This window comes from Numida meleagris, chromosome 4 (assembly GCF_002078875.1).
Source record: "Numida meleagris isolate 19003 breed g44 Domestic line chromosome 4, NumMel1.0, whole genome shotgun sequence".
Classification (NCBI taxonomy): Eukaryota; Metazoa; Chordata; class Aves; order Galliformes; family Numididae; genus Numida; species Numida meleagris.
In genome coordinates this window covers 55,181,861-55,201,678 of record NC_034412.1, presented here as the reverse complement: position 1 = coordinate 55,201,678, position 19,818 = coordinate 55,181,861, and the positions used below count along the sequence as shown (strand labels likewise).

General features: G+C 39.1%; 1 long non-coding RNA gene across 1 annotated transcript; it reads right to left on the bottom strand.

The window, feature by feature from the left end:
• On the bottom strand, positions 101-18,405 carry LOC110397653. The gene is made up of 4 exons (XR_002437903.1): positions 18,278-18,405; positions 6,959-7,072; positions 5,652-5,761; positions 101-3,227 (listed from the first exon to the last, which is right to left on the bottom strand). It is a non-coding gene; the product is annotated as an uncharacterized LOC110397653 (long non-coding RNA).

Genomic DNA, 19,818 nt, shown 5'->3' with positions numbered 1-19,818 from the left:
TAGAGTTGGGTTCCTTGACTGGAAATCTTAGTGCTAAACGACTCCTGAAAAGTAACAGGCACTCTTTAAAGTGACAATGGTTTAAGTACTTCATATCTTACTCCCTGCTCTCTAGGAAGCACTCCAGCTCAAAGGAAGGTTTGGCAGATGCTTGCTTTTTTTTTTTTTTTTTCCCCCCCTCAGTTGGATCATCACAGTGAGATAGAGAGCAAAGGTCAGAAACGATTGTCTGGGCTTAATAAATTACTTCGTCAGAGTGGGAGCAGGTTTTAAACAAAGGTAACAGAACTAAATCTGCTGAAATAATTAGGGGATAGGATTCTTCCTGAAATACTTACATGGCATATGCTGCTTCTGAAAATGTTACATTATTGCTGAAAAATACTTTGTATGCTTGTTTCATGACCAGTCTTTGCTGTGTGAAAATATTTGAAGCCTTCTAAATAAGCCAGAGTACACAGAACACTTCCAACCTCAACTAGTTGCTTCTATTTTATAAAAATGAGAGACCTGCTCCACTGGCTGCTTTTCATATTGTTTGTTCCAAATACAGTGTTGCTTGCAGCAAGCTCTTCCCAAAAATGAGGAACCCAGTTTGCAAACATACCTTTACTAGAACAAACCTGGAGAGCATAGTTTTATAGGAGGTTTGGAACATACACTTCAAAAGCACATTGCAAAGCTCATTGTTTCTATTATGTTTTCCTGCTTTACATGGTGCAGCAGTCTGAATAGGCGCTCTAGACTGTTTTAGAGTGCTAGTTTGCATTCTCAGGTAAACCAAGCCCCTCCCAATGGTCATATGTATAACAGAGACTTATTCTGTGGGTTAGTTACTTCAAGTACCAACATTATCTTTGCTTGCTGGTTGTCTTGAACAACATAAAGATTCAGGTGAAGAAGTTTGCTTTCCTTCCTCAAGGGACCTTTCCTACACGAGAATAAGGTAGGAAATGGGGCGTGAAAGTTGAATTCAAGACTCACTGCAATCTTGTTGTTTACTGCTAGCCTAGGAAGAAAAGCACCCCTGCTTCTGTGCGAGAAGAGTTGTAGAGTCTGGAAGGTATGTAGGGTCACTAGAAACTGGGTGCAAAAGAGGGAGGAATGAGTTGACAATTCAGCAGCTGATTGCTGCTACCTCAGTGATCTTAAACAGGTAAAAGTGTACACACTGCTCCTGAACTCTCAACAGAAAACTAATATGAGACTTAATTATTTACCACATGAATTTAAAAGGATTAGGACCTATTTAGCATACCCTTGGTTTAAAAATTATTAGCATGAGGCTCGTTTCATCAAAGGGGCTACTGCTTCATTGTAACAACTATTTCTCCTCTTTAATTATGACTGTGCTTTCCATGGGTCAGCAGAAAGCTCTGTTCTGTCCACGTGTGCTGCCAGTGAACAGACAAAACATTTCTGTGGGTTTCAGTCAGTAACATCTGGCTTCAAGTGAATAAGAACTATGCTGAAACTAAGTGCCTTGAAACTCAGCTACATTTTTGCTCTTACCTAACAAGGAGAATAATATACACACATACATAGTTGAAACAGAAGCTCATCTTCATGAATCACAGATGCCTGTGCAAAACTTGTTATTCCAAGAGATCTAAAGTTTTTCCCATTTTCACCATCTCTTCAAACAGTGAGATAATGTCAACTTTAGGTTTAAGCACTGGTTGAACAGCCATTGCCATTTGAGTGTATTTATACATATATTACAGATTTATCTGAGTAGATTAATGGTGGCGTTAGATTAAGGTATTCGCCAGAAAGCCACTTAACCTACACTAGAATAGATTCCTTAATGCAATAATGAACATGTTTCAAACAGGCTAACCCTAAGAAGTCCCTCAAATTGAGGATAATATTTTAGTTAAACACCATGCACTTTGATCCAGCAGACTGCACGTACAGTCCTCATGATTTCATCATCTTGCTCAATGATCGAACTAGGCTTCTACAGTGACCTGCATTGTGTTTTTATTGTAAAATCTAAATTATGATCCTGTTCACATCACTGCTTGCCCTGCAGGGCTTATGCTATGTAAACGAAATGCCATTTGTATGGTGGAAAAAAGGAAATTTGGATTTCTGTGTTGTTGAATACTGCAGTTGATTATTGACTTCTCAGAGAGGCAGTTCCTCATTACTGAACAATCTATTCATTCAAGTCTGAAAATGTGTCTTGGTTATGGCTAGGATAGAGTTAATTTTCTTCCTAGTAGCTGGTATGGTGCTGTGTTTTGGATTTAGGATGAGAACAATGTTGATAACGCACGGACATTTTAGTTCCTGAGCTGTGCTTGCACTAAGTCAAGGACTTTCCAGATTCTCATACCACCGTGCCAGCAAGGAGCTAGGAAGGGACAGAACCAGGACAACTGACTCAAATTAGCAACGGGACAGTTATTTTTTCTTTCCTTTTCTCTGTTTTATTAAACTGTCCTTATCTCAAGCCACGAGCTCTTGCACTTTCCATTTTTCTTCCCCAGTCCACTGCAGGGTGCACATGGAGGGGATGTGAACAAATGACTGTGCTGTTTAGCTGTCTGTCTGGCTGAACCACAACAACATAGATTTGAACAAAGCTATCCTGCTGCATAGAAATGGTTGTGCTAGAATGGCATGGGACTTGTATAACAGTGTCCTGGCTGCGAGACTAACGAAGCTATACGTGAGAAAAAGATTCTTACTGACATTCCTATGTGGATCTAGCAGTCAGCAGCTCAGAATTTCTAGAAAAGAATAATAAATAGCCTCACTCACAACTGCAACCAAAGGCCTACAGCTTACAATGACCAGCTCAGGCTGATGAAAACAAACTATTAGACAATGTGATTACTTTTAGGTGAAATACAATCTAGTCTTATTTGTGAAGTAGGTTGGTGTACAGATGCCAAACGGTATCCCTAGATGGGAAACTGAGCAAACAGCCTGCAGCTTGGATGAGGACAGGGCTCTTTCTGAACATTAACTACTTTTAAATCATGTACAGAAACTTGCATTGCATCTTGTCTGCTTCCTATTTATTTTGCAGTTGCCTCTGCAAAAAACCATACCCAACCTACATTTTCTTTGGGAGATAAACTTACTGTTTGGGCACTCTTTACCCGATCCGTTCAAATATACTAGGCTGGAGTTAGATTTTATCTGTAGTATGCTGGTCGCCATCTGTGATGTCCTGCTGTGGTCAACATTTGCCTAACTGTCCTCCTGTCATCCACCTGTACAACATAGAATAACAAGGCGCTATTTGTGTTGCAAGTCCAGGATGTATATATTAGGCCTCTGTGTTTACGGCCCCTTACCTCCCCCTAGGCCTTCCCAGTCCCTCTGCTGGAAGCCCAGACCTGTTCCCAACTCTGCCAGATTCCAGCACGAGGATGTTAAGCTTTTTGCTTGGCAGATCTCCTTTCTCTCTGGCAATTTGTACCTTTCCACCTGCTCCCTTCTATTCTCACAAGACTGCAGCCTTTTGAAACTCCTTTCGGCTTCGCTCCTTAAACTCAACTTAGAATGCACTTTTCATTGACCTTCTACAACTTACTGGTCTCACTCTCTACACCTCACCTTTTCTTAGTAAAACTTTGTAGATCTGTTGAATATGTGCACAAACTGCGATACATTAGTCATCTAAAATAAATGATCCTTTCAATGCAACCCATTCCTAGGAAAGTGAGGGTGCCTTTATTAACATTTTGACTAAAGCAATACTGTTGGAAAAAAAATAAAGCCGGTGGAAAAAAGTGACTGGGAAATACCAAGAATTACTTGAATTCAATCAAAATACTTTTGGCAATGACTAAAGACATCTTCAGAACAACTCACCGATCTCTTCTTCCTTCACAAAGAGACCTTAAACTCAGAGGTTTGATATTCTGGGTATAGTTGCACAGCTTTAAAGGCAACAAAACCTAGACTGTATCTGGATGGGCTTGCGCTAATGAAGCTACTTTTGCAGGGCTACTGATACTAGTCATGGTTTGGACAAAAATCACTGGATTGACTGCAAACCCCTTGAATTCAAGCAAGGCACTCTGTGCTGCCACAAATCTAAGGCAATCACGACTTTTCGAAAAGTAGACAGTGAAGAAAAATGCTAAAGGTAGGGCTCTTGCCTCAATGCCACCTCCTGCTGACCCAGGTACACTGTTCAGCCCCTCTTCTTTGTTTGCACACCAATTATTGCAGGGGGACACCTTGCCCCTTATAGTGTTTAAAGGAAGAAGTCTCCTGCCGATAAAGCAGCATCTTCCGACATTTCAGAGAACCTTTCTAGTCTCTGAAGGGGAAGAACTATTAATCTGTTCTTCACAAACAGTCCACAGACATAAATCATATGGCAAACGCTCAAAAATTCAGGATAAGTACAAAGTTCTTCCTTGCTTTTGTCTTTCTTATACAACTATACTATTCCCTGATACACTGTCAAATGCTGATGAGGCTTTAACAAATTAATCTGATATTTTAATGATCTTATTTATCTTAATACTTTCTAATTATTTTCAGCATCACCTATAATGTTAACTGTTTTAAGTGCAGTAAATCGTTTCTATACTGCTTTGCAACTCTCAAGTGTCAGAAGACATAGAAAGTTTTAAAATAAAGTATGCCAGATGTGCTAAACATTTTTTCATGTTTATTAATAAATCTTATACTAGAAGTGGCCTTCAAAAACACTATTCTTAGACACATGCTAAGGGAAGGCTGTATGTTTTTGTACGTGACACAACTGTAGAATATTTTGGAGAGCAACTAGAAGTAATATGCCCAGTTATATTAGAAAACTTCTTTTTAAAATGGTTGGTGGAGCATAGTATGCAAGTAAAAACAAACAAACAAACAAACAACTAAGTCAGTACAGCTTCAAAATGAATTTGTTTTCCCACTTAAACTTCCCCTGTTTTAGTTTTCGTTGAGGTACATGGACTGAAAAAGGACAAAAGTCACAAATAAACCAGCAACATACACTGTCTCAGCTCTAAGTCAAAGCTAACCCAGGGCAGACTGTAGTCTCCATTTGTACTAAAAATCAAAGCAAATACAACAACAAGTAGTGAAAATTACACCAAAAATATGGTTTTGTGAGTCCATTTTGCTTGAAGAAATCATGGTATAGGATGAAATCTGTGCAGTCTTGCAGTTATAGTCACATGGTTCAGAACACTACTTTACCACAAAGTTAACAAGAACCATGGTTCGGTTTCCTGCTTAAACTGGAAATACTTGGTAGCTCTGGGACATCCAGATTAGCTGGAATTTACAGAACCAGTAACATTAACTATAAGGGTGAAGGGGAAAGGATTTCTTTTAGAATGCTGAATAAATGCCCAACAAACCGCTCCAAAGCTAACTTTGGGAGGACCTGAAATATTGTGCAAGATTCAGAACACGCGGAAGAAAACTCCTACTCGAACATGAAGCAGTTGGCAGTGCTCGGTGGCCAGTGTCATTCACAGCATGTGGCTACTAGCAATGTATGCCAGTGGAAAAGTCTGTATTTAGATGCATATTTACTCCTCTGTACTTCCCACTCACTTAAAAGCAACAACTGTAAAGAGTGTCCTGGATCAAGGTAAGAATTGCAAAACTATGAGAACATTAATTATCAATCTTTAAAAATAAAGTGTATTTTAAACACAACTTACTTGAAAGTAGTCATTAATGTAAACAAATCTCTTCACTTTAATAGCTTTGTTCTCATTTTCACTTGCTTCCTCAATCTTCATTTCCTGAACTTTGATCATTGATGACAAAGCTTAAAATAGAAGAACAGATTAGCTGAACAACAGCTTATGTTAAAACGATTGAGACCTCAGAAGCAGACTCCTAGAGCTTTCTAATACTCTCCTGCACATTACTCTCTGTGTTTATTGAACTCTTATAAGTACAACTTTGATTTGCACTTCTTCAGATGTAGGAAAGATGAGTCTAGTTATGGACAGACTCCAACTAATCTGCTTTCTGGAGCCTACATGCCAAATGGTGCAGTAGTGGAAAATCTTAATGGTTTTAAAATATCTTTTACAGGACAATGCCAATACATCTGGCTCAATGCTCATGACAACAGGACTGCTCATTGTGCATATAAGAGGGTTTTTTAAAACTGATCTCCTTCATATAGTTACAGATGACACATTTCAGATTCTTATATACATTTGTAAAGTAGGATATAGAAAACAGACTACCTAAGGACATTTGCGATGGTGAAGAATAAAATTGAGAACCTTTACCTTATACTTTATGTAAATAATTTGATTACTTTTACATAAGTCAGGATACTTACATGTCCCTGGCATACATGAACTATATGATGAAGGAAAACCACCATTTCCCAAATCCACACAAGGAGACTTGAAAGGGAAAAGGAGGAGTGATCGGAATAGGAAGCAAGAAAAAGCGCAGAGAAAATAAATTCCATTTCACTTGGCATTCTGCCATCATAGTCAGGATTCATGATGGTTTTAGCAGTGAGCTCAAAGGGAGCAAGAACAGAAATTCAAAAGTTCTCCATGGTCACTGTGGTCAACTCAGATTTAAAAAAAAAACAAAGTTGAAGAAAGGATATGCTTCTAAGGCCACTGTTGGGTGACAATGTTTTTGGAGACCATTGCTGTCATAATATCTTTCGGTTTCTCTAAGAGTCATCAGCTCTCTTAAAATTTCATTTAATTGGACCTGACAACACACGATGGCACCCTGATCAGATGCCATGTTTGGAAAGTTAAGGATCTTGAAGCTTATTAGAGTTTAGAGGCTAAGCAACAATGCATAGTGTAGTTAATCTAATTACTCTCCAATGAGTAGAATAGCGTAGAAGTGGATATTGCTAAAATAGGTACATCTAAAATTACATCATGTAAGAATGCAGGTAGTGCTTTGGCAGGTAAGAACAGTTTCTAGCGAATGTAGACATTTCAAATAAAATAGGAATTTATTCAGTAAATTCTCACACCTTGGCTGTTCATCTGTAATGTTTCCACCAGGTTTTGTAGCCTTTTAATCTTTTTTTTTTTTTTTCCTGTAGGTTTCTTAGGTGTATTCCTGTGAGTTTCCATGGGCTGAGAAGCTAGAGAAAAAATGACCAGTTAGTATGGTATCACAGATTTTAAAAAAAGTCACAATTTATTTAACAATATTATTTAACCATTCCACCCGAAGTAAAGTTTCTAGAAAATAAAATTTCAAACAGTAAGATGTCCAGTAAAAAAATGAGTGAGAAGGCAAGGTTATTAAAAGAACATTATAATTTTTGGCACGTCTGTTCAAGGGAGAGTATAACAAAAGTTCTATATTCCCTTTAATGTGTTTGGGGAATCAAGAGAAAGTGCTTTATATTAAATAATACTTATGCTCACTCTTTGCCAGTGAAACTGTAGCGACTATAAGAAGGAAAATAATGGTGTCATCTGCATTTTACCAATGAGAAAACTAAGGTACAGAAAAATATAACTTACTGATAGCCAGGAATGAAACCAGAAATTCCAAATCTTTGAATAATTAGCACAGAATTCAACTGGTGCAATGCCTGTCTGACTGAACAGAAACATCTACAGACTGACACAGTCTCAGCAGTACTTGATGAACAACTATGGTCTATCTTCCACTGTGTGCCTGAGCCCACCCTGGAGCCTTCTCTGGACAGAACTTGGACTGTTTCATTTTTGTGATAATCACTGACCCTCAAATAAAAGTAGGCAAAACCAAAAGAGCCAGGTATGCAGGTAACTGGGTGTATGCATACATTTATATACATAGCCAGCTAATAAAATTTAAAATGATAGATGCCATTTATCCTTCTCTTTGAACTGAGTAGTGATAGGCAACTGACTGAAAGTCATGGTTCTTACTTGTCAGACCTCCCGTGGTCTACATAGGAACAATCTGGAGCCTAGGTCCAGTTCCAGTTGTAGAGATATCTACACATTCCATAAAACAACTGAAACCCAGAACTGAGGCACACTGCAGAGGAAGATTGTGTTGCTCTACAGGTACAGAAATTTACATGAACACACACAGGCACTTCAGCATTCAGATAGCAAAATGCCACAAACATTTGCACTCTGCTCATGAACAGGCATTTCTTAGTATCTAGACATGCATTAATAATACAGGCTAGCTAACAAATATGTACTACATCTTTGCACAGCCAGCTAGCAAGAAGAAACAAAGGCCAATAAGCAATAATATTCATACTCTAGTCAGGATGACTGTTCAGCCCAGCTGCTTTAGATATATCTCTTCACTTAGAGAGAAGATCCCAATGTTTCTAAAACACAAAAAGATGAAGTGACTGTGAAGCTTGCGTTTATGTGATTGCAGCACAATACAAACATGCTACAATTCAGTTAAAAATACAACAACAAAAAACCCAGCTGAGAAGCAGGAAAAATTAGTCTTTTTTATGTTAGATTTCTTTCTGTACCAGAACTATCTTAGAGCTAGGTGTATGGGTCCCGAAGAAGGCCACAATAACACTTAGAGGGCTGCAGCACCTCTCCTATGAAGACAGGCTGAGGGATCTAGGCTTGTCCAGTCTGGAGAAGGCTTTGAGGAGATCTCATAGCAGCCTTCCACTGGCAGCTTCCTAAGGAAGCTTATAAACAGGAGGGACATTGGCTTTTTATACCATCTGATAGTGATAGGACAAGGCAGAAAGGTTTTAAACTAAAAGAGAGGAGATATAGGATAGATATTAATAGGAAACTCTTTATTCAGAGGGTGGTGAGGCCCTGGCACAGACTGCTCAGAGAAGCTGTGGATGCCCCATCCCTGAAGGTGCTCCAAGCCGGACTGGATGGGGCCCTGGGCAGCCTGATCAAGTGGATGGCAACCCTGCCCATGGCAGGGGGGTTGGAACTGGATGGGCTTTAGCGTCTCTTCCAACCCAAGCCATTCTATAGTTCTATGATTCTATATCTCTCTTACTCTGACACTTGTAAGGTGCTTATGTGCCCACTAAGAGAAACGGTTATTTTCAGACTTGAAGAAAGAAGGAAATAACTTTTTTTTAAAAGGCATTTGGTAATTGAATATGTGAAAAGTTAGTAGCCTACTCACTTTTCCTTCTGTACCTTTTTGCTGGAGTCTTTCTGCAAATTGAAGTAATATAGTAGAGCTGACAGCCTGGCTCAATGACAAGAAATTAATAGACTACCTGGAAAATGTGCATCATCATTATATATTTTGTAGTGCAGAAAAAAGTAATGCTTAAGGGCTATAAAGACACAGACTTACATTTGTATTTTCAGTAAACTTGGGGACATTTTTAGATTTGTTTCAGAAACCTTATCAGCTATAAAAAATATTGGTACTAAACAGCTATGTTGCCTATTATTGAAAATACTGATACTAAGCAACCCAAAATCCTATATATTTACTTGAATAAAGAAATTTACCAGTTCTAAACTTGAGCACTGTAGAACATATATGTTGTCTTCCCTTTGTATTGCACATTAGCTAGTTGCTGTATTTTACTCATCACTCATTCATTACAGGAAAATCTCTACTCAAACACATCAGTGGCAGCCTGTGCTTTCAAGAGATAACAGCTGCGGCTGCAGCCTCTGGAGAGCCACCTTCCTCACAGGCAGTCGGAGGAGGCAGAGGTGCTGGGGCTAGTGGCAAGGTCATCAGGTGGTGTAATCAATAGGGAGTGAACTGGAGACTTTTCTCTGCTGGAGAGACCTTCTTAGGGGAGGATGTGTAACGAGAAGCTGCTGAGAAGATGGCTGCTCTTTGCTTGACCATCTCCTGGGAGCTGCAGCCATACTTGAACACACATCCTGTTTCAAATGTTTACTCTGTCTCTATAACAGTTAGAGGGTTGGGTTTCCTTTATTGCATTCTTTGATCCTTTCCGTCAGTAGTCAAGTTAGAAGAAGACTATAGCCTTTTTGCAAACCATTTGCTTCTGTTAAACTGAAAGTCATGCAAAAGGGCCAGTATGCCTTCTTCACAGAAAGTAGTGCCTGCATTTTTCTGCTGGCTACTCAGTGTTCACTTCCAACAAAGCCTGGTGGGAATATTGTAGCCGATAACAACCTAATTCTCCTCGTATGTTACTTCTGACTTGGATCTCATTACTTAGGTATAAGAAATAGAAAAGATGCCCAGGTCTGCCATTTTCTTCCTTTCCGCTAACTCTTTGCTATGCTTTGTATTTCTGGCAGAGAGTCATAGGAAAAAAGGCAAGCTATGCACAGAAACGTGCAATCAACAGATTATGCAACATATTGTCACATCTACAGTAAGCATTGTTTACATAAAGAAAGGTTGAATACAACTAACGAGGGGAAGATTTACTGTGAATCTCCTCTGTTTATTCTCATAGTCTGTTTCCTTACTCCTAACATCCTTCCTGGGACGTCTTGAACAGAAATCTAGGGTTTCTAACAAATTCTCTTTGTTTAATTATGTCTTGAGGCTTCTATGCAAAAACGAAGCTTGCAGCTATTTTGGAAGCTAGGAAAATCCCTGAATGTTTTAGGTTTTCTGGAATGCTGACAGTATGTACTTCATTATTTAGAAATTCAAAAGGATCCATGGCAGTTAATTCTCAGGAGAGACAGAGGAGATCTAACCTATCTCTGGAAAACAGTGGCTTAAATACTACGAGATAGCAATTAAATTTATCAGCATCTGCAGGCAATTGTCACAGTACCTTCATAGAATGTAAAATCTATTAACAAAAAAGGTGAAGAAGGCTAAGCCTAGTGTCTTCCAATCTTGATTTTTAAAGCTATGCCCTTAATATTTCCATTTAGGTTAGTAAATTGATGTCACCACATTTTGAAAGGTACTGCCCACCTAATACTTTCAATAAAATTAGAAGAATCTGTGATTACCCGATTCCTCTCAAAAGCTCATCAGTATTTAGATACTCAAATACAGGATACCGGCAACTTAGGGACCCCAGCTTGCAAGTATTATACATGCTAATTACACAAGATTATCACTACTCACGAATGACTATCACAGAAGATATCTATTTTAATTATCCTGGTGTCAGCCTCCATGGACCTTGCCTACAACAATATAATGTTACATATCCATATGGTGCACTCATCCTTAAATGCGGCCAGTGGAAACTTTTAATAGACGACATGAAGGGAAGGGTCATATCTTGGGACTGAAGGTATGCAGTATGTAAGCATAAAGGACCCCTGCAAGCAAGATGATGGAAAAATTGCACTCTGGAAAAATTACGCTTATTTTTGGTAATGTAACTAGTCTCCACAGTGAGAATGTAAAGCTCACATGTAATCTCTAGACCTTATATATGTAAATTAAAATCTAATTGTTTGGGCAAACAATGTAATTAAGTTCCAGAGCTCTTACTTAAAGAGATGAAATAAACATTACAGCTGTGTTTTTTAATTCCCAGGAAGCTTTTAGCATTATGAATAAAGCAAAAGAGTTCGTGACTGATGCAGTTTTAAGAAAGCCTTAGCAACTGAATTTCAAATGAGAACTTTGAGAAGCAGGAAGCTCATCTAAGTGAGATCACTTCTCACTGGCCAGAAGAATCCTGTTCCACACTGCTTTCAGTAGGACAGTCCCTAGGCACAGTCCCCTTCATGGAAAGACATATGGCTGCCAAACTCACAGCAAAAACCTTGCCTTTGTGATTGTTACATTTTACTTCTTTTTGAAGATAAGCTGCTTTTTCAAGCAGAGGAAAATGGTATGCAGCCATATCCTAATACTCAAGGAAAAAATGTAGTAAAATTTTGATATGGTTTCATTAACAAAAGTCTTATTAGAATTTCAGTGAATTTAGATCACTGGAATAAGGCATATCTTCAGGTAATAAGGACTGAATTCTGTATGAATAATGTGTAGTCATGAAGATGGAAAAATTCTTAATAAACTTCTGGTCTTGACAGCTAACACTACTGCAATCTTCCTTCTGGTTACTGACAAAACAGAGCTTCCATCTAGCTTCTTCAGATCAATTTCCAGTTATCAGGAATGTGATTTCTAACCCATATTCCACCTAATTACATCAGATGACTACCACAACATATATTCTTGCCTTGTCCAGGTTTGGTACTATGTATTTTCTCAAGCACTGTAAATTTTTAGAGTGCAGTGATATTTGATGAGAGAACAGAAAAGGATCGCTGATTTATTTCCAAATAACAGACAGACCGATTTTAAGCATCAGCACTGGCAGACACTGGGAAGTGTTCCAGAGAGTAAAATCCTGCTGAACTTAGTGTTGACCTTTAGCAGAAATGCTCAGTTTTCCTAGGCAGCTCTGCTATTCCACCTGTATCTATGCCAAATACTCCCTGCAAAGCCTGCTTGATACAAAGTGCTATCTTTCTTCATCATAAATACTTGCAATTTGGCATCATATTCTGACATGGTTTCCACATCATAACGTCACATAGTGCACTGGGAGTTAAAAAGTTAATGCTCCAGTTCTGAGGACTGCCGATTTCTGGGTACCCGGTTCTCAGAAGAGAAGAAGAACTACATACCCCAGAGGACTTTGTGTTTCCATTTTCCATTCAGAGGGAAAGATGAAACTGTTCACAGGTCACGAGACACCCCGTTTCCCTTTCTGCTCGTCTCGGCAGTGTGTGTGCTCCCTAGCCATCTCGCCTTCAGCATTAGAATAAGGCCTTTGGTTTTTGGGCACTCTCTCTCATTTTATTTGATTTATTAGCTTTAATTCTAATTATATTGTATTATATTGTGTTATCTTGCATTCTGATATTATACTTAGTAAATTAGCTTTCCTTCTCAGATCATTGCCACTATTTTGTTTTTAGGCCCATCTTTCTACCCTTTCCCTTTTTCTTCCTTCCTGAGGCATGGACCTGGGGATTCCCCCACCCCATTAGTCACAGAACTGGGCCAAACCTGCCTGTAAACTGCTGCCATATTCTAATATACAACTTCAGTACAGTACAACTCCTAACTAAAGCACTTGGAATACCTAAGAATAAGGAAGACCTACTGTTCAATAAATACAGCTTTTGAAAAGCAGAAAAATGAAAAATGCATAGGATATTGGGACTGACGTGGTTTTGTTCCACCAGTATGTACTATGGGAGAAAAACCATGCTTGAAATAAATGTAATCCTATTCAAACTCCATGAATTACTAGTATTACTTTTTAAACAAAGTAGCCTTATGTTCTGTATTACAAACATTAGAATTTGTGCTGCATTGGTTTTTCAACTCAGTGTGCTACCTGTCATTATCATTTATTTGTTAACAAAAAGTTGCCTGCCTCCACAAAGAGGGAAAGGATATTTACATAAAGCAGAAACAGAAGCAATTCTAAATGAAATTAAAAACACGGATGTCAAAAAAGCAAGTGTATCAGCAACCAGGCAAACAATAGCTGAAAGCTTCCACAGCTTCTAGCTCTACTTCAAGGTCAGTTTTCTTGCAAAACAGCATCTTATACTGTTCTGGTGGGTTTTGATAGTTTTAATTAAGAAGTGGTGGGGGAAAAATTGTGTTAACTTTAAGACTGTCAAAACACTTTCTAAATGTGATCACACTTCTCTAGAAAGTCATCAGACAGCAATAAGTAAAAAAATCTAGATACGACTAAAGGAGAATATACCTAACATCAGTGTTTCAAATAAACATCATAAAAAGGTTACTGCTACTGTTGCAAAGTCAAAAACATTATAGTAACGTTTTAATTATGAGAGCATTTTTTTCCCCATACAGCCACTAGCCTTTCCAGCACTGAGAACAGAAAAACTTTACTTAAAAATGACAACTTTGCCATCTCCTTTTTAACCTGTAAGCCCACGTATTACTTAATGTATAATGGACAAATTTTAAAATGAAAATACTAGTATCTCAGAGTGTTTTCTAGGCAACCTTTTCTATAACAGCTGAGCTATCTGCAGAAATAAAACACTTGGGCATTTCAGAGTACGTCTGGGACAAAGTGCAACATCAGTTTGTTTTACTAATCAGGACTTGAGGCAAAGGCATACTTGAAACAAAACTGTTCTTTCTATGAAGATACTCTGGATTTTCCAGAGTGCTGGCATTTTACAGACTCAAAGCATTGCTTTGAACTTAAGGTTCACCTGCACACAGAACTGGCAACTTTGCTAAAACGTATTATTTTTTCCTAAAACTAATCACAATGGGAGCATAACAATTTAAGCAGAGCTTATACGAAGAACAGATCAGCAGTTTCAAAACTGGTCAGTGTGATTCTGAGTCAGACCAATTTTGTCTTTCCTATATTCCTGCTAAGAAACCAATCTACTGACTAAGGTACGGTCTTTCTAAAGTGTTAGGGCTGCTTCAATGTTTATGATGAATAATTTATGCAGGAACCAAGTAGATTTAAGCAGACCCTGAATCAAATTCTCTTACAACCTGTTAATGCTGTACCATGGTATTACATATCCACACTCACTTATCCACAATCTATATTTTGTTCTCTTCTACATATTTAACAAACAAACAAACAAGGAGAATCCACAAAGTGTAAGTTACAGAAAATAAATTCATCTTCGGTGCTAATACACTGCTCTTGGACACTGCTACCAGGCACTTTCCCATTCAGAAATTTCATGCAGTTTTTAATCTTTGGAACACCCCAATTGCACTGTGAATCAGGCGCTCACATGAAGAGTACAGCTGGCCAAATTCTGGGAAGGTGGCAGGGCAGCAGAGTACAGGCAGGGAAGAGGCTCAATGTGCTACGGTTTGCCTGAAGCAGAAGCTGCTGAGGACCCTGTGCCCTGCAGCCCCTATGGAAGAATATTCATCATCTGACAAACAAAAAAGCAGGTGCCAGACAGCAAGCCCTCTGCAACAAGCCCGCTCTTTTAGTCAGTTTTCCTAAGATGCAGCACTCAATTCTTGTAACACTTCAGAGTTCTTATCGTGTGTTCAGACATAAGCCTTTGAGGGATTGAACTGGATACAACAGTGTTTTCTTTCCGATAAGGAAACAACGACAATGTGTATATTCAGATCCATTATTTGTATACTGCTAGCAGTGTGGAAATACTAAAATGCAAGCTATCTAGATGCCTCTCACAAGATTAAAGAGGCAACCGACTGGTTATGTGATCCTAGTGGCCATAATATGCCACCATAACATCACAGAAGGGAGCTAATCCTGCCAGGGACAGCTCCAGACCTACTGAGTATCTTTGGGACTTGACAGTTCAACTGTGCTAACGAGGCAAACCTGAATTGAACTGCATTGGAGGATGTAAAACCGATGGTCAGTAACACTGTTAACCTCTCTTTTAAATAGTTACATAGTTAATATTAAATAGTTACAATAGTTACTCTTCCTACTTTCAATAGTGTACTCTGAAGAGGGGTGGGAAGATCTGATAAATATTTTTCATTGAGCGCTCATTGGGAAAGTTAGCACTAAGCCAAAATAAAGATCTTTATCAATCAAATTACTTTTATCTCTCTAGCAGACTTCTGTCTTCAGTTTTAAAATAAAACCTGGCTCCCTTCCTGTGCTTATTTATGACTGGCGCTGAGGCAAAAACTATGCTTACTAAGGTGCTGTGGATGAACAGATACAAGAGATAGATTTTGAACGTTTAACTCTGAAACGTTAACAATGAGAAACATGGTCAATTATACTTTATACAACATATGCTCTGCACTGGAGCATTCTGTCAGATGATATGGCATAACCTTTATTAATTTCTAAGAATTCAGTGTGCCACAGAAGTTAGTTCTCAGCAAGTACCTGCCTATGCTGTTTCTTGGTCTGTCAGTTTGTTAGCACTGCACAATGTGATAAATACTGAAGTTGTTTCCACTGACAAACATTTAAAGTAGGGAATGCCATACTCAAAAGGTATCACAGTTACTTTTTATGATGAAAATAAACTGAGGAAAACATGTTATATGCAAAATTTACATCCTAAAGAACTAAAACACTGAGCAGTAGAAAATCACTCTTCCTTCTGGTAGAGCAGCAGCTCACCTGTAGATTCTTGGGATTTATGTGCCAGTCAAATCAAAATGTAGGAGGCAGACATGGCCAGCAATAGGATGCTGAACCAAAAAAGGCAAATGTAACATCATACTCTAAAAAATTTCCCTCACCCTGAGAGAATCACAGCTGACTGACTGTGACAACTACGTCTGACCATGCTTGGTTCCAATGGAGCCCTGATCTGCTTCCCCATACATTAGCTGAGAAGACAGTGCTTGGAGTTAGGACATGAGGTTTTAAACAGAATTATAACACTGTCATGCAAGTTTCCCTGCAATTTGACAACAGATGGCTAACATTAATGCTCTGAGATAGCACGTGGAAAAAACTGGTCACATTCTTATCCTGTGTTTCACTAGATTTGCTTCTTTGGTTTCTAGTCAAGTATTTTTTTGCCAAGAGTAGTGAGAGACTGCACTAAGGATTCTGTCTTCATCATTCTGTACCAGAAAACCAAACCGTGACTCCCCTAAAGCAACCTGACCATCCCATATTGGAAGGGAACCTTCTGCTGTACCAGCAGCCATATTTGGAGTCATCAAGCAAGCTGCATTCTATTTTTAACATTAGCTCAATTTAGCAGCTATCTGAGCTGAGCTAAGCTGGGGCTACTACCTGCAAGGACATTCAACTGTGCAATGATTATGCTGATTACAGTCTTCTCCTCCAGCAAATTGCAGGGATAGATTGGCATAACAACTTGCTGTTTTGTTATGCCATTTCTCTGCATTTATGCATCCTGAGAAACCTGGATTTTCATTCCATAACACTACTAAAGATTATGGGATACAGATGCAAACAGAGATGCAGAGCATGGGGAAGTGCATCCTGAAATCTCTTCATGTCAAAGCAAGAAGAAGGGACATCAGCAACAGGGAAGGGTGGAGATTCTATCAACACTGCCCAGTTACTGCTGAGTATAATCTACGAGCATAAGCAAATTAAAAGAAGAATATGTAGCCATGTCTAGGGCTAATAAATTTGACTGCTGAGTCAGCCAGTTCAAGAAATCTACATTTCAAGTCCCTGGACATTGCAATAATGAGGTAAACATAGCACATTTAGTCTGACCATTTTTCTATGCGTCTGCCACCAGCTGCTGGCAGAATTGACTAGATGACACTGATTTGATTCATCAGAGTGAAATCAAGGCTTCAGAAAAGAAAAAAATCATCCCCATTCTTCTCAGTTAGCCATTAACTCTGAAACTCATTAATGATCCTTCTTTGAGAGAAGCTGTCAAATACTAGGTAGACAACTACATATAAAAAGCATTAAATCCAACCACCATCTTAAAGGAAAAAAGAAACAAACAAAAAAAAGTTCCTACACCAAAACAGTTAAATCACTAAATTTCACAAATATAACTTCTCTAATACTGAATGATTCTGAATCTAGTAGTGAATATAATGCTGGGCTCCTGTAGGTTCATTATCGTAGGGCCTTACTATGTCCTGGTATTTGTGCAGAAACCCTGTTGCAATATGGAAGAACTTATTCCACTGTGGGCAGAAATGAAGCACACAGTCCTAGCACACAGACTACAATGATTAGTCCAATTCATCCCTTTGGAATCTGTTTGATTCCATTTTCAGAAAACATGATGTTTAATGTAATGACAGATAGCAGATACAGGATTTATCTACTCAGAAAAATAAAGAAAGTATGCTATCTTAATTCCTAGATACTCTTGCTCCTTGTAACAGCAAACTGTGAAGAACTGTCCTTATATTTATGAATACATCATTTTCTGGTATATTAAGAAATAATGTTGTGTCATAAAAATGAATTTCATTCCCCTAATTTCAATTAGGAGGAATCTGAGGAGATTGAGGCAGTTGGTTCTTCCCCTTTATAAAGTCTTATGCTTTGTCTAGATGAATGCAGATTTTATAAATACTTGGTAGCATCTTCTGTTAAGTTTTTTACCAACAGTTAGGTGGCAAATAGTATACACTCTCACATTTCCAGATACAGACGTCTTTAAACATCTTATTCCTCGGGGGAAGGTGGGGGAGAAAAATGATTGCTCAGAGGTTGTTTTGGGGCTTAATTGGCCTTATTTGTTCCTTATGTTCCTAGGTACTCTGGCAGATTGAGCATGCCAGAGAGAGCTGCAGCAACAGTACCTATCAGACACATTTAACATAATGCAGTTTGAGGAAAAATAACACCTCCAACACATCTTGAGGGCACATCATGGAGAAAAACTGAAACCTTTTTCCAGTCCTAAGAACCAGAAATGCCATCTTATTGCTAAAACAATGGCTCCAACACATACACAACAGCTCAAAAACCCTCACACACCTGCACAAGGCTATTCCAATACCCCTCAGCCCCTCGAAGCCCTCCACGTGTCTCCTCCCAGGTGTTTTACTGTTTATTTTCTTAACCTTGTCAGCCCAGGCGACAGCGACCTCCTCTCCAGAAAGGTCTCTCCCTCGTTGTGAGGAAAATCTCTTTTCCCGCCTCCGCCCACCTCTCCTCAGCGCCGCCGGAGGGCGCCCGCGCCTCGTGCTTCCGACACAGAATGGCCTCTCGAGGGCGACTCCAAGCGGTGGGTTTTCCCCTCTGTGGGAGGTGTAGGTAGGTTAAAGGCTCCGTGCTCGAGCCTGGAGGTAAAAATCCTCTCATGTGAGGAGCTGGGCAGGGAAGGGTTTGTATTCCGTCAGAGAGGACGGAATTAGGCTTTGCATTAGGTTCCAGCCATGAGATTGAAGGAAGAAGCTGGAGGGAGGAACCTTCCTCCCATCCGAGGGAAAGCTCAGAGCCCCAAAAGCCTCCCGCCAAAAACCAGTTCATGAATAAAATCAAAGCCTTCTAATTTTTGCACCAATCTCTTCAGAGATAAAAATGGTTCTCAGTTCCTGAAGGTGATATATCTGACTGGTATTTTCAGCTCCAGGTGGGAGAGCAGGTACAGAGTCACCAGATAATCACCTCAGTGGAGGAAATTAGGTGGCTGATTGCTCTGCTCTGGACTTAGCTTCAGGAGTGAACAAACAGGCTTCAGCAGGCTCTTTCCAGGCTGCTCAAAATAAAAGGTGTTTGCTTCTGTGAGTGTGCAAAATGCAGCCTCTCTCTTTCTGTGAGGGTTGGAACCTACGTTTGAACTGAAGGACCGGGTGCCGGCGTCACGCATTTAAAACATGGAAACCCAAAATATTTTTCATAACAGTTTCTAATTCTAATAATAGAGTGAGGGGTTGGCATACATTTCATCCAGGAGCCAGAAATTGGCTTTGGCAATTTAGCACATCTTTTGTTCCGTTTACATTGGTAATCTTAACTCTTTGCTGTCAGAATTGTTCACTTAGTGGCCCAGAACCTACTTGTGCTGCCGTTAAAATTTGTGCTCCTGCATTTATTAAAAAGATTTTTGCCAATTGTCCTCAAGGACCAATTGGCATATATACGTATGTGTATATATATATATATACACACACACATAGCCTTCCTCTTTTCCACAACACTTTCACAGTCATCCTGTTTCCAATGACATACGTGGCTGTATATCCTCATAAAACCTAGCTATTTGTTCAATTCTTTGCATGAAAAGGGTGAAATTAATAATAAAAATAAGCATGGTTTGTGCTTGAAAAAATCACTGTGGACCTTTTATCCCTCAGAATCATTCCTGTGAGGCCAAGAGAGTTATGCTGGAGCAAAAAAAGAACATGACAAGAAAGAGGCAGCTCATCCTGAACTTATTGTCAGCATGCTTGTACGGATGATTTTCTGACAAAAGCAACATACTGTGTAATCGTTTACACTTCTGCTCTTCAGATGTCCAACTCTGAGCTGTTTTTGCCTGTTAATCCTCCTCAGAGGTCTCTCTGGTGCAGATG